The 17230-nt window shown below is 31.7% G+C and overlaps 1 long non-coding RNA gene across 1 annotated transcript; it reads left to right on the top strand.

The window, feature by feature from the left end:
• The first annotated feature begins 7729 nt into the window (after positions 1-7729).
• Positions 7730-14098, top strand: LOC139520678 (uncharacterized). Its single transcript, XR_011663938.1, has 2 exons — positions 7730-10613; positions 12360-14098. It is a non-coding gene; the product is annotated as an uncharacterized lncRNA (long non-coding RNA).
• Positions 14099-17230: the final 3132 nt, after the last annotated feature.

Raw genomic sequence — 17230 nt, 5'->3', positions numbered from 1 at the left:
AAAATTATATTAATATTGGCCATATCAACTACCACTGTACATATTATAATTAAACCTTATTTATTACCCCTAAAACCAAAATCAACGATATCAATTGTATTATAATCTAATATTCAGGGATGTGCAGAAAAATGTAAAATTCATAAAAAAAAAAAAAAAAAAAAAAAAAAAATAACATTGAACAAAACCACAAACTACAATTATTTACGCTATGGGAAGATCTTAGGAGGTCATATATTCCATTCATAACTATTCAGCTAATTAACCTCTTGCAAGTCATTCTATTTTTATCACAAATCTGACCCAAACATTATCTGCAGGTGATCGCTATGTAACACGAGAAATGAGGTTAACATAGCACGTGCACAGAATCAGTTCACTACTTTACAATCAACATGGCCAGACGCTTTAAACGAACTATTAAAAACAAAAAAGTACGACATAAACTTGTAGAAAATAACAACAATAAAAGGAGTAAATTACATACCAAGTTAGTAAAAAATGCCAAATTATTTGTAAAAAATTTGTCGGGACATAATTTGACGGATCATGAAACCTTTTTACTTGCAAAAGGTGTAAAGTTCATAATTAACCCTTCGAACAAAAATGCCATACGAAACGTTATGGACGACTTCGACGAATTCTCAAGAAAACTTAGATGTCGATATCTCTATAATGATGGTAGAATTTACAAGAGACACCCTTTTTACATAAATTCGGGATATAAACCGCTGGATTCTTGTCCAGCAATTGAAAATTACATATATCCGCCGAGGAATTGTCAGCTATTCGGAATCTATAGAAAAATAATAACATTTTATTAACCAACTAAGTGCATTATAGCCAAAAGGGACTGTTTATTAAAAATTACATATTTTCTGTAATGACCCTGTTTTTCTGTAATGGCCCTGTTTTTTTCTGTAATGGCCCTGTTTTTCTGTAATGGCCCTGTTTTTTCTGTAATGGCCCTGTTTTTCTGTAATGGCCCTGTTTTTTCTGTAATGGCCCTGTTTTTCTGTAATGGCCCAGTATTAATGCCCAGTTTGTCTGTATTAAGCCCTGTTAGGGTTTTTAATAAAGTTAATAAAACTAAGTTGTAAAGAGTATAATACCTTTTCGTATTTTATTTTATTTAGTAACCAGCAACCAACATTAAAGAACCATATAAACGGATCACTGTTCATCCTGTTTTTTAACACATATCTCTTTCAACTTAATATCTTGGATATTTGGTATATTTAAAGCTTTATAATGGTGAAGTACAAATTATTTTGTTCAAACTAAACTGTCATTAAAAGAGTAAGACAGTACATCAAGTTAGCAGCAACATATACACTTTTGTTCAGTTGGTTAATAAATGAGTTGGTTAATAAATGTATTAAGAAATAAATGTATTAAGAAATGGGTGTTTTTATAATGGCCCTGTTATATGTCCTCGGTCAGTAATAATGGCCTCGGATGTCTGTAATAGCCCTCGGCGTTGCCTCGGGCCATTACAGACTTCCTCGACCATTATTACAGACCTTGGACATACAACAGGGCCATTATAAAAACACCCATTCATTAATACTATAATAATACTAGTGTGGTCCGGATCTAGCCGTCGATAGCAGCCGGCGTTAATATTCATGAGGCCAGACTTCAATAATATTCATGAGCCGGCAATAATATTCATGAGATGACTTGCGTTCGAAGAAGTGTTGTTAGAAACTATGAACGATAACTATGATTAAATATAAACGTTCCTATTTATATGTGATATTACTTCAAACAGGCATGTCAATGGGTGTCTTCTTCGAGGTCCGCGTTTACTAAATTAACTTTTGGTCTTCTTCAAGGACTTCTAGGTCTGCGTCTTTAAATAACATTGTAAATGTAATAAAAACAATGCAAATGCTTCCATAAATATAAAACAAAGTAATGGTCTTTTAACATTCTGTGATAAGAGAAATAATGTAAACTGAAGCAATAACAAGTTGAAATAAATATAATTAAATATAGAAATTTAATGGGACATTACAACAAACAAATAAAGTAAAGAACAGTTCTTATTAAAATTTTGTGATTATTGAATTAATGTAAGCTACAATAAATAAAAAAAAAATGATTGAATACTAGTATAGAAATTTAGGAATTACAGAGAATTGCTGGTCATATGGGCATTCCATAATTTGTTCGTTGTTCGTTGTCTACAAATATAGTCCAATCATGAAACTAAAACATACAATACAGACAGTATTTTCTATTTAAACAGATCAGAAAAAATAGAAACATAGTTAATTGCAGAAATAAAAACAACAGAAAAATAAAAACTGTCAAGTACTATTTCAATGACATATAATTCTTCAAAATTACGGAGACCAATCTCAGTCATTAATCTTAACATTAACAATTTATATCATTGCCTTTAAAATGGCCCATAGCACTTATGCCCTAAACCCGTACGAGTTAGTCAGGAAGGGATAAGGGGGGGGGGTACCCTGGTATATCACAAATTCGAAAATGAACTATTGCCGGCTGGCCAAACGAAGAGATTCTCCACGTGGGCAATAATACCAGAGGAAGATGTACTTATTGCCTTTAAAATGGCCCATAGCACTTATACCCTAGACCCGTACGAGTTTGTCAGTAGAGGGTTCAAAGGGGGGATATGGTATCCCGGATAAAACGAATTCGAACTGAACTATTGCCGGCTGGCCAAACTAAGAGATTCTCCACATCAACCATCATACCAGAGGTAGAGGTTGGTATTGCCTATAAAATGGCCCAGAACACTTATGCCCTAGACCTGTACGAGTTAGTCTGGAAAGAATAAGGGGGGTACCCTGGTATATCACAAATTCTAAAATGAACTATTGCCGGCTGGCCAAACGAAGAGATTCTCCACGTGGGCAATGATACCAGAGGAAGATGTACTTATTGCCTTTAAAATGGCCCATAGCACTTGTACCCTAGACCCGTACGAGTTTGTCAGTGGAAGGTTAAAAGGGGGGATATGGTATTCCGGTTTACAACGAATTCGAACTGAACTATTGCCGGCTGGCCAAACTAAGAGATTATCCACATCGACCATCATACCAGAGGTAGAGGTTGGTATGGCCTATAAATTGGCCCATAGCACTTATACCCTAGACCCGTACGAGTTAGTCTTGAAAGGATAAGGGGGGGGGGGGTACCCTGGTATATCACAAATTCGAAAATGAACTATTGCCGGCTGACCAAACGAAGAGATTCTCCACGTGGGCAATGATACCACAGGAAGAGGTACTTATTGCCTTTAAAATGGCTCTTAGCACTTGTACCCTAGACCCGTACAAGTTTGTCAGTAGAGGGTTAAAACACGTCTCCTCAAACGAGGATATAAAATATCTGAAATCAACGAAATTTTTAATCAAACACAAAATATAGAAAGGAAAAACCTGCTTATACAACGCCAAACGAAACGGGAACAACCACTAGTTATGTTAACAAAATTCAACCCATCTATACAGAAACTGAAAAATATAATTACAAAACACTGGAACCTTATTTCATTAAACCCTAATTGTTTGAACATATTTAATCGCCAGCCTATTATAGCTTATAAAAGACATACAAATTTACAAGAACTGTTATCAAAGCATTAGTGGGTATAGTTTGCTTAACCTTTCACAACACAATATGATACTGATCTCACAAAAAATAAATCATAATTAACTAATATGTTATTCAAAGACAACCGGTGTATGGTCCAATATAATATACGAAATAAAACAAAAAACATAAATAATACGCCAATATACAACTTATTGAGTCGACCACTGATGAAGCCGGACTCAGGGATCTTTTCCCCAAACACGGCAGAAACACCGGGCCTAACATTCATGCTCATGGGTGAGCTCGGATGGGCTATTTAAATACACTTCAAAATAATGCGTCCCAGCGTTTTCAAGCTAATAACCCTGCGTATATTATTATGTTTGTTTCAAGTACATAAAAGTTATCAGTTTCATTTCTACGTGTGTGACTTTCAACACAAAACGCTGAAGAATTTGACATACTTTATTTGCAGACTGTTTCATATCTAACATTCCCTTTCAATTTATCATGAAAGTCAATGAACATGATAAAAAAAACCAGATAAAAATACGTCGATAAATCAAATAGCTAGTCTCCACAAACTCTGCTCTTGTACTTTCTGATCCCATAAAAAGATAGTACACTGTACCAACTTTCTGTACAGAGTACTATCTTTTTACCCGGAAGTAAAACAACAAGATAGTACAATGTACAAACTTGCCTGTACAGAGTACTATCTTTTTACCCGGAAGTAAAACAACAAGATAGTACTATGTACAAACTTTCTGTACAGAGTACTATCTTTTAACCAGGAAGTAAAACGACAAGATAGTACTATGTACCAACTTTCTGTACAGAGTACTATCTTTTAACCAGGAAGTAAAACGACAAGAAAGTACTATGTGCAAACTTTCTGTACAGTACTATACAAAGTTAAAATTGTATTTTTGTCGGCTTACTTCGGCCATCTAATTTACCATGACATTGTCAGTTCTTTTTCGAATTATTATTTTGATAACTCCTATTGTATGTATTTCTTTTCTTTTATCAGATTTTTGTCTAACGCTTAGTTTAACTACATTCCTAATTAAAAGGACGATTACTCAGTCAGAACAAAAAAAAATCCTCTCTTGTTGGCAAAACAAAATAAACAAATTGTAAAAGGAAGTAAATTCCGGTCATATTTGCTAAGTATGATTTCAAGCAAAAGGCACCAATAATTGTAGCAAGGTTGTTACGTATGCACAAGAACACATTACCTTAACGGAATGCTTAGCTGTGGATTAATGCCCGCGTAGATCTTAAAAGACATTATTTATGATGTCAATTGTAATTAAGAGCACCATTTGTTTGATTTAATCGTGAATTAGTACTTAATTATCAGATACTACTACTATGTTGTTAAAAGTAAAATCACAAAAACAACTGAACTCCGGAGAAAATTTCAAAAGGAAAGTCCCAAATCAAATGGCAAAATCATAAGCTTAAACACATCAAACGAATGGATAACTTGTCATATTCCTTCTTTGACATTTAAAATGTTCAATTTAAAAAAAAACACCCGTTTGGACAGTTATATAGGTCTTATAACCTTATGGAATATTTTATGTATATTTATTAGAATAATTTGAAACAACAAAGGGTAAAGTTTGCATTTTTTTACTTTTGTTCATCATACATGAATGTCGCATCATTCAAATTGAAAGCTAATCACCCAGCTGTCTATTAGGGAAATCAGAAAAAAAACATAAAAAAACATAGACACTATAGTCTTATCTTGTTTTATGGTTATCCCGATAACAAATTAGTCCTTTAGTTTGCAACTTGAGAAGATGTCGTCAAGGAATTTTAATGCTTGGTATCACTTGTTTTTTTTGTCTTTAAGCTATAACTTAAGTTATAGATTTGCATATTTTTAATATTGATGTTTTTATCTCTAGAAGAAAAGGTATGATAAGGTCATAGGTTTGTCTCTTGAACTTAAATATCAAAAAGTATTCTTCTATCCAGAAACTTGCAAGGCACAATTCTGTCAGATATCAATCATTTATATTTTTGTATTTTGTCAGACAAATCACTTTAGGGCTGGAAACTTTTTTCTAATCCATACCCAACAACAATTTAAATTTTGCAGCTTTAACTATGCAAAACATCCCACCCATATGAACTAGATACCATCCTTTTAAATGGTTTATCTTCCGGTTAAATTGATTCCGGTAGATATCAGTGAATGTATGTTATACCTACATCCAAAGGCCATGGGTCATCATGATGCTGTTTTGTTTGTTTAAGATGAAAAATAAGATTTCTGTGTACACGTAGACCTACTGGTAAGATTTGTCTGAAGTATTAATTGTAATTAAAGCAATAAAACTTTAATGCGCATATTTTAACTTATGGTGATTTTTACATCTTTTTAATAAGGTATTTCAAAGCTTAGATGCCTTTAGCATAATATATCTGATTTATCTATGTATCTTTTCATATATGTAATTCGTTTATATATATACAAAAACATAAATACATAATTTATCAGTATTGAAATAAAATTGCCTTTATCTGTATTTGCACTTTTATAAATCTTTCAAAATGAAACGAGATTTTTCAGTACAGAACAAATGTACTAGAATGTTGATCTTTCCATACAAATCAATAAATGTAACAAAAAAAGGTAAAATTTGGATCTTAATCTGGAACTTTTACTACAAGAAAATAACTCTGTAAAAATGAGCTGAGCATTTTAATCACGTATAATTGTTAAGGAATTATTATACTGATCAGAATTGGTGTTTTTCCAACTGCTATATATTTCCGATAAAGTGTGTGGTATATATATTTAAAAAAAAGTTCTATTTTTGCCAAAGAGTCTTAATAATATTTTGTTAAAATTGTAGAAAATGTAAAGAGCCAAATTCTTTTTGGTCAATGTGTTTAGTACCACCTGAAAATTCGTAGCCCATTCCGAAGCAATAGAAATACTTGAGCTGATTATTATTATATCCAATGAAGACTTTGTAATTACTTAAACTAATATAACATTTTCAGGCTTTTATTTCACAACTACGGGGTGTACCATGTTATGTATAGCAAAAAGATTCGGTAACAAAATCTATGTTTGCTATAATTCATGTACCTTTCTACAGTTTTCAAATATAAATGACTTCTCATGGAGCACATACATTGATGATTTTTTCATTTTGCTCTTTGTGATCAATTTGAATTACTTCGGTGAATGTTCATTTATACAAATAGTATTTGCTTGGATAATCAAAATACGGGGAGGATGCAAAGTGGACATTATAATATATTCTTATGACATATACAAATATTAATTGTTTCTGTAAAAAATAAAAATACCATGGTACTTTTGAACTTAATAGCGCCCATAACCTTTAAAAATATTTTCAGATTAATAATTAGGATGCTAAACAGGAATTGCCCATTAACAACTGGTCCGGAGTATTGCTGATGTTTTGTCACTCATTAACCAAAAGTTGAAAGAATCATGGTTAAATCTGATAAATCCCTGTGAACTTGAGATTCTTTCTATTTTTTAGAAATAGCATACACTCGGTCCCGTTTTTTCTTCTTCTGGAAAGCGTTTCGAAAGCATAGAATGTATAAACTATAAAGACTTAGTGTTGTTTTCATTTCTTGGAGTTCTTTACATTTCCTCGGTCATTGTCAGTTGTTTTTTTGTTACCTTTTAAAATTGGTCTCTTCGAAATCGATTTACATGATTTGAACATCGGTAAACTACTGTCGTCTTAGAGTATTCACAGAAACATCTTCTGAGAAACAATTATAGCATAGACTTTCGGGTCCAATTGAGTCGATAAAGACAATAAACTCTTTCATGAAACGCGCGACTGACGCAATAAAGAAGTGGCCCCAATATATAGCAGTTTTACAAAATTGTTAAACTGTAAACTTTTAGTTATTTAATGGAGAGTAGAATGCTTCTGCTACATAAATATGGGCTGTTTTTGACAATACAAAGCACATATATCGGATATTAACATCATTAAGTCATGCTAAATTACTGAAATCTTCACAATATTAGCATTTTAATCAAATTTTAGACGGTTTCTGTCATAAATGAAAGTGGCCGCATTTGTGTTCATTCTTAATATTGAAATGTAAGTTGTATTTGATGATAATACTAGAATTTAATTCAATAATAATTAAATTCAGTTATTGTAATTATATAACTTGGTATGCCTATTATTGATTTAAATTGACGGTGTGTTCGATTCATTTTATACTGGTCACTTTAATATGCTAATTAGTTTAGCCCGCGAAATGTTAGTCCGTGCAATTTACCTCGTGTGGTTTGGTCATTTGAATTCAAACCTTACACGGAGCTTGACCAAAGCTATAGAATTTAAAACACAGAAGAAAAGATGAGTATTCTTTTTTAGTTTTAGAATTAAGCAACATTTTATAAAAAATAATAGCTCAACAATTTAAACTATTAATCAGGTTTTTCTTTCTTAAATAATTTTAACTTTGTTAAATGCTTTAAATAGTCGTGAACTTTTTCTTTGGTGTTATAACTGAATTTAAATTCTATCATTGCGTAAATTGTCAATCTTTTCTTGGATATTATTTTATATTTATATTTGTAAATTGAGTAGATGGTTATACTTATTGTGCGAGTTGTTATATCTAATTGTTTAACTGTCTTAATACGCTAATGAACATTTACCATGTTATTTATTCTTAATCCAAATCCAAATCTTGCAGCGCGAAGTAACCGGTGAGTAAGCCACATATTAATTTCAACATAAATGTATATATAAATTCTTTTTAGTCCTAAATATGCATGAAATAGGTGCCACTGGACATAAAGAAAACAATATATGAATCTAGGTATGGCAACGAATGCTATTCACATTCCATGCATTTTGAACTTCAGTCCTGAATGAGATTGGTTTACAGATTTCACTGTATAAATATTGTAACTGATATACAGATATGAATTTACTTTACTTTTATACATACAAGTATTTTAATACAGTGATCTGACATAATTATTTGTTTGAAATTTCTGGAATAAGAATAATGTTATATTATTTTCATTGTTTTTGAGTGCAACAGGTATTTTAGTCCAGTAGAATAATTGTTAAAAGGTTGTTGTTTATCTTTATTTATAAGCATTCACTATACATGCTATATAAGAATAAGAATATTTCATTAAATGTTAATGAAAAGGGAACATTCTAAAACTATCATGACAATACAAAGACAGAGGACATATTTCAAAACTTTTCTTGTCTCTCATGGTACAACTGATTTTTATAGTTTGTTCTTATGTTGTACTGTCACAGGTCAAGGAGGGGGATTGGGCGCCTGCTAACATGTTTAACCCCACCACATTCTGAATGTATGTGCCTGTCCAAAGTCAGGAGCCTGTAATTCAGTGGTTTTCGTTTGTAGATGTGTTAAATATTTGTTTTTCGTTCATTTTTTGTACATAAATTGGGCTGTTAGTTTTCTCGTTTGAATTGTTTTACATTTGTCATTTCGGGGCCTTTTATAGCTGACCATGCGGTATGGGCTTTGTCCATTGTTGAAGGCTATACGGTGACCTATAGATGTTAATTTCTGTATCATTTGGTCTCTTGTGGAGAGTTGTCTCATTGGCAATCATACCACATCTTTTTTATACACACACACAAACATATACACTTGTATATAAAGAGTAATATTTCATATTTTGTTTCTTTACATTCAAATGTTAATAAAGTTTTACTTTATATTTTCAATATACCAACTGATGCTCTGAAAAAAGGAATAAACAAAAATCGTCATGTTATGTGACTTTGGACGATAGAATTTCATGATTGTGGTTGACATTTTCATGCTTTAAGCTTCTATTTTGACCAAAAAACTTAATATGGAGGATTGAAATTGACTAACAAGATGTAAAAGAAGCAAAATAAACAAAAGCTATAACCCAAATGATTAAATGATTAAAAAAAAAATATATATATATATTATTAATTTTTAAAGAGAGGCAACAGTTTTTCCAGAGTAGTAAAAAATTACCATTTTGAACATTTGATATTTCTTCGTTGTTATTATGTGTATTGATAAAAGTGAAACTGTTTTGAAAATGTCTTCACAATGCCTTTAAAATGAGGTCAAGTTTTCTTAGATCAGTTGATTTAAAAAAAAAAATCACTTTCCGTACCTAATGAATCATTTCTTTTTGTAAACTTTTGCGTGCCATCAAGAATGTTAGTTGACTATTTAAATATATATACTTTTCGATTTAATTGTTTCATAGTTTTCATGTATAATAGTCGATTATAGGATAGGAATATTTCTCATTAACGAAGGCCACTTCAATTGATATTCGGTAGATACAATAATTATTTTCTTTTATGACTTTCGTTATCAATATGATATTATCATTATGAATATACTTGAAATATCTGCCACTGGACATAGACAGCCACAATCAAGCATTTGCGGTTTTTTCTACTTTGGTTATTGCCATTGTATCTTAGTACTAATTAGTCAATGGTAAAAATTGAAATATTTGTATTTCAATATTGATTCAATTGTAACATTGACAAATGATATACTATTTTACTAATGCATTGACTTACATTGTAATTATTTGTTTAAGCCAGTATGCCGAGGGGAAAAGGAGAGAGGGTGCTGCCAAACCGTGCTGTACGTAGGCAAAATCAAATACAGCTACCGGTAAACAGAAGGCTTCGCCCAAAGAGAGCTGAAATTGTAAGACAAAATATAGCCATTCCACAACAGCCGTTAATACCACCACAACAGCCATTAATACCACCACAACAGCCATTAATGCCACCACAACAGCCATTAATGCCACCACATCAGTTATTGCCACCTCATCAGTTATAACCACAACAGCAGTTATTACCACAACAGCCGTTTGTACCACTACAGCCAATTCTACAACCACACTCATTTGAACTTCAAACTTCCTCAGCAGCCCGCTGAACAACAAGTTCCTGATCAGGGATGTGTACACCCAGGGCAGCCCACAGCTCGTAATTCTGTACAAAACGGTGAGATTTTAGTTGTACCTACTAGTAATGATGTTGATGTGTTTGTACCACAAAAAATTATAAACCAAATATGGAATTTAGAATATGTTGATTTGGCACAATTACTTTACAAAAAAAAAATTTTGTTTCAAATATTGATCAACCGAAAAAAGTGCTCGGTTTTGATGAAGATGGAGACATTTTAATTGACAGAAACAAATATTCAAAAGTAAATCATTATCTAACTTAGGCGAGTGGACTGAAGGGTTTTTAAATTATATGAAAATTTTATTGCAAAGATTCCCGGAATTGGCAAATGAATTGATTAGCTACATGACGATTATAAGGGGGTGTACCTTTTGAGAACTTTTATAAATTTGACATGCAATTTCGACTTAGAAAAGCTCGTGATCATATGCGTGCATGGGACGTCATTGATGGGCAGCTATGGCTTCAGTTTATTGCAGTAGGCATAAATCATGTTCCACAGACAACTTCTTACTTCTCACACAATTATTAGTCCTTGCTACGATTATAATTTTAAGGCCGTTTGTACTCGTATGAATTGTGTATACAGCCATGAATTCATGTATAAGATGTAGCCAGTTCCATCCTTCGATGTACTGTACAAATTATTCATATAACAAGAATAATCCTCGAAGTACTGTAACTTCGGACTATTCTGCTCCTAGGTATCAAAACTACCCTAGGGCACCTGATGCAAACAATTTTGCACCAAAGTATCAGTCCGGTGCTCGAGCAGTCAAACAGGTTTTTGAATACACATGGAAATTTTAACCCAAATACTCGTTTTTCGATAAATAATTAAAGATTTCCCTGTTAGCAGGCAAATGTTCCACGGATGCAATTTAATCATTTCAAATTTTATAATTTTGTTTACAGCTTGCAATCACCGTATGATATTTGGTATTTTTGGTTGTTCCCCTGTTAATACTACGGTTTAAGGGAATATGTTGACTGACTACCCCGTTAAAATATTGGCAAATTTATTATATAATGGTTTTAAATATGGTTTTCGAGCACATCATACAAGCAAAACATTAAAGTCTGTTTTACAAGATCCAAATTTAGCTTGGAAAAGTCGTGAGTGAATTGAAATGGTAGAATTGCGGGGCCTTTTTATTATCGACCTATTTCTAATCTACGTGTTTGGAAAATAATTTTAGAAATTATAATGGCATTTCTCATATTTTGGGTGACAAGTGGTTGTCGAGTTCTGTTTTAAATCTCTTTATCGGTAGTTCAAGAGTTATTCAAATACTTGGCTTACGTATCAAATGGACTAAATTAATTTCAAAACTTTAAACATAAACTAAACCTGTATGACGTATGGCCATGCCCCGTTTCACATTTAGTTAATAGTAGCTGACATGTTTAAGGATGAATATTCTTATTCCAATGGGAATGCGTACCTTTCAGGCATTAGGTTTAATCATAAGATCAATGGTTTATTGGACAACACTCATTCTTTTGTTGTTCAAAAGATGCTCAGTGACATAAGCGACACGTCTGTCGTAAGCCTATTACTATTGGTATATTAACTAGACTTTTAGATGCGCGTAATTTAGTTTGTTATTCAGTATAGGAAACATGTTTATTCAAAGCTTCATTTTCAGCTAGAATTTTGGGTTTCTTAGTTTGGGAGAAATTGCAAATTCAAGTTTTAATGAAAATCTTATTGTAAAACGATCCAAGATATAATTTGATGCTTATTCAGGGTCACTTATTATAAAAGTTCCTTCTTAGAAAACAGATCAGCTGGGTAATTCAGTAACGACATTTCTGGAAAAGAATGAACTACTTCAATTTGTCCTGTCCGGTTGATGTCGGACTACATTGCTGAGACACAAAGACGATGGACATTTTCATACACTTTTTAAAAAGGTTACGTAAGAACAAACCTTGTATAGTTGAAACACTTAATTTCAGGGTACCTGAAAGATATTTGGGTAATTGGCTCTTTTATTGTCATAGGAGCTGTCATATTAAGCTTATAGGTGCATCGTTCGGATTAGAGATAGTTGGGTGTATTCCTAAATCAGATTCAAGGAGCTCTGAAAATGTTATGTATATATTTTCTTTAAATTTCCTCATTGTTTGGTTTTCCCTTACAATGAATAACATAGCTTAGATGTTGACAGTATTGCATTTCAGCTGAAGTTTATGTTGATGTTGCCACATGAATATCAATTTAATGAAGTTCAAAGTATTGAATTTAAGTTGATGTTGAAGTTTTGGATGTTTGTGTTGAAGTTGATGATAATATTGAAGTTGATGATAATATTGAAGTTGATAATAATGTTGTAGTTGATAATAATGTTGTAGTTGATAATATTGAAGTTGATAATAATATTGAAGTTGATAATATTGAAGTTGATAATATTGAAGTTGATAATAATGTTGAAGTTGATAATGATGTTGAGTTGATAATGATGTTGTTAATATTGTTGATGTTGAAATTGATTATGATGTTGAAGTTGATAATGACATCGAAGTTGATAATGATGTTGAAGTTGATTGATGTTGATTCTTGCTGTTAAATTTGTCATGCGGTAAATTTTATGGCGGATTACAAGTTGTGCAACTAGTTACTCAACTTGTAATTTTGGCGGAATTTACTTTAAGCTGCTATGGACTACCCAGTGGCTCCTGATATAACTTTGTTACTGCTGGATCGCCCTTCAGTAATTCAATCGTCATCAAGTTTTGATTGACAAGTTGATTGTGTTTCTTTCTTGCAATGAATGCCATGACAAATTTACAGCCAAATAAAACATAATTTCTTTAGTGATTTTGATTTATAGTTTATTCGTTGGATTCATTAATTACATCATGAGGTCAAACAATGAGAATACAGATTTAAACAATACAAGTACACTTACATTTTATCTAGGCCCCCCTTTCAATCTATGTGTGTATATATATATATACAATAATAGAATTTAATTCAATAATAATTAAATTCAGTTATTGTAATTATATAACTTGGTATGCCTATTATTGATTTAAATTGACGGTGTGTTCGATTCATTTTATACTGGTCACTTTAATATGCTAATTAGTTTAGCCCGCGAAATGTTAGTCCGTGCAATTTACCTCGTGTGGTTTGGTCATTTGAATTCAAACCTTACACGGAGCTTGACCAAAGCTATAGAATTTACCCGCCCTCCCTTTTCCCCATTATGAATATTTTCTGCTGCTTTTCATTTATCGTTTCAGTTTTGGAAGAATGATTATAGCACCAGCGTCATGGCATATATAACAGACTGAGTTTGGAGCTTTTTTGTATTGTGAATGGACAGGCGGAATTTACTTTAAGCTGCTATGGACTACCCAGTGGCTCCTGATATAACTTTGTTACTGCTGGATCGCCCTTCAGTAATTCAATCGTCATCAAGTTTTGATTGACAAGTTGATTGTGTTTCTTTCTTGCAATAAATGCCATGACAAATTTACAGCCAAATAAAACATAATTTCTTTAGTGATTTTGATTTATAGTTTATTCGTTGGATTCATTAATTACATCATGAGGTCAAACAATGAGAATACAGATTTAAACAATACAAGTACACTTACATTTTATCTAGGCCCCCCTTTCAATCTATGTGTGTATATATATATATACAATAAATAACATATATGCGGCCACTTTCATTTTTGACAAATACGATCTGAAAAGTGACATTTTTTGGCATATATTTGATAGATTTTTCATATTTAAGCTTGAATTGGAGCGTTTTTAATGACTAAATCAGTTGAAATTTTTCACATAAACCAATTGAATCAACTGAAATAGACACTTAAGTGTTTAAAAAGTGTCCAAAATCTTTCGTCAGATGAACATGAAATTTGAGGCCAAAATCAGCCCTTACCGGACCTACTCCTTTAAATCCTGTTATCTGTTATATTATTCGCGTGGGCTTAGTGATGTCACGTCTACTATCAATGGTGACGACTTCTATTAATCTTTTGGTATTTCATATTTTAGTTTTTTTTTTTTATTTTTTTTTTAACGTGACTAATATATTTTATTGCACTCTATTGCTGTTAACAATTTACTAAGTTTATAGTTTTATACAAAATTGGGCAGGAACAATCTCGTGTGAAATAAATTTATTATACGGTTCACTACTGACCTCCTCTGGGTCCATAGTGAAATACCCCTTACGAACTTGACTAAAAATCTAAGGATCCATAGGAGTCAGGAACAGACCATATAACATATAACATACACTGTCACTTGTAAGTTGGTTAAAAAAGTCAACTATTTTGGTTGTTATTTTCTGTAATGAATGCATAATTATGTTGATATTGATCAGGTAAACATCATGTAAACTAGGACTATAATATAACTCTACAATCAAATCAAAACACGACGGGAAAGCAATGTCATTTACACTTTTGGAACAAGTATAGTTTTGATGACAGTAAACATTTTATGAAATGTCATTGCCATGACAATATCGTGACTGGCAAGTTTGTTTTGGAACACGATAATTTACCAGTATATCTGCATTAAAAATCGCTTGCCAGATTTGGCATAGTTTTGGACTTTTTTTGGTTATATAAAATCTTTATCCTGATTTGGCCATTCTAACTTTTTTGAATCGAGCATCTCTGAGAGGTCTTCTTTAGACTTAATGCGCATCGGTCGTCCTCAATTATAACCCTGATATCTTTGATGATATATATGTTTTGTTTATGTATGACAATATATATGATGATCAGTCGGATCTGCATTTTATTTCATTCAATCTAATGTATCACAATATAGAGCAACAACCACTTATTTTCTCTATGTCGTATTATAGTATAATAACATAATATTGCGTTTTGTTGATCAGCATTTGTTTTCACAGATAAATAACAAGAGCGTTCAACATCATTAACACAGTTATCTTTTAAAATACGTTGTAATTTAGTTTTAATTTGATATTAATTGAAAGATATAGTCATTCGGTAATTTTGTTTAGATGTTAGCAAAGTATTATAACAAAACAAGATTGGAGAAACTTTTTGTAACTGATAAATACGCAGATAGGGTGTATGATTTTGTGAATTTGATGCGACTGTCATACAAGTAAGAGTTTTAGCTATCTTTAAAACCAGGTTTAATCCAACATTTTTTAAATAAGAAAATGCCTGTTCCAAGTCAGGAATATGACAGTTGTTATCCATTCGTTTTATGTGTTTGGGCTTTTGATTTAGCGGTATGATTTTGGACTTTCCGTTTTGAATTATCCTCGGAGTTCAGTAATTTTGTGATTTGTTTTTTTACTGTAACTAGTCAGGAATATGGCAGTTGTTATCGAATAGTTCGTTTCTATGTTTGTTGGCGTTTGTTTTTGTTGCACTACAGTGTTTCTGTTGTTCCTTTGTTTTCATCTATATTTGATATGTTTCCCACGGTTTTTCGTTTGTAACCCATATGTGTTTTTCTCGCAATCGATTTATGACTTTGAACATTGGTAAACTTCTGTATTTACATCTTATCTTACTGGCATTCTTTATTTAATTTTATTTAGGTAAATACGCGTATTAAATATTATCAAAGTGAAAATAAGACGCATCTCTATACACACATTGCCGTAGAAAGGGAGATAAACTCAACTTATTTGTGATAAATGTCAATTGCAATAGAAACTAATATTAAAGTAGAAGACTATTGAAAATAGCGTCACGTGGATTGGGTTATAATGTATTTTTGTAAATGTAGTTATATTCCTATGAATAATTATAGTAATAGATATAATTTGTAAAGAAAGAATATATATGGGAATCTGTTTTGTCATGTTCAATTGGATAATTCCGTTTATCTTAGACTGCAATCTGCTTGTCAACCCCTTTTATTTATGTTATGAGCGGTGTTGTGCTTGTAAAGGTTGCTTGCAATGGTTGATGTATTTGTTTTATATATTAATCTTGTTTCATTTACTATGTGAAAAGTGAGGATATATTGCATTGCATCCTTTAGATCAAGAAAATCCTCAAAATAACGAATTGTCAAACCACAAAATACGAAAATAAACATTTTTTGTTATTGAAAATAAGGTACAATTTCATAAATAACATCCTTAAATGATATTTGAAAACGAGAATTTACAAACAAAGAAACTAAAAAAGAATAAAAATGTAGAAAGTGACAATAATTCGCCTCGAATTTTTTTTTTATTTGTCTTTTATTCATATGCTGCTACATATATTACTTTTTTTTCTTTTTTTCGGTTTTTCAAAGACAGATCCCCTGAATTTACGCTATATCTAGAGGAAAATAAAATATATTTATTACAAACATTATTTAATTGTATATTAGAATTTCTTGCAATCATGGATTCATTGTCCATCGACACGAAATTGTATATACGACTTTCAATATACCGATTAAAATGAGAAATTATAATGAGATAGAAAATGGGTCAGCTATTATGAGTTAAAGACATATTTTACATTAAAATTGTCATACTAAGTTGAACATTATCTATGAACTCTTTATGACAATGTGTAACTATGTCTATTATAAATTTATCGGAGGTAAGTTTTTCCCATTCATTGGAAAACAATTTCAATACACCAGCTTTAACTCAAAGACTTACTTAATTTGATGTATCTAGAATGTC

This window comes from Mytilus edulis, chromosome 4, assembly GCF_963676685.1.
Source record: "Mytilus edulis chromosome 4, xbMytEdul2.2, whole genome shotgun sequence".
Taxonomy (NCBI): Eukaryota; Metazoa; Mollusca; class Bivalvia; order Mytilida; family Mytilidae; genus Mytilus; species Mytilus edulis.
This window is presented reverse-complemented; position numbering and strand designations above follow the sequence as displayed.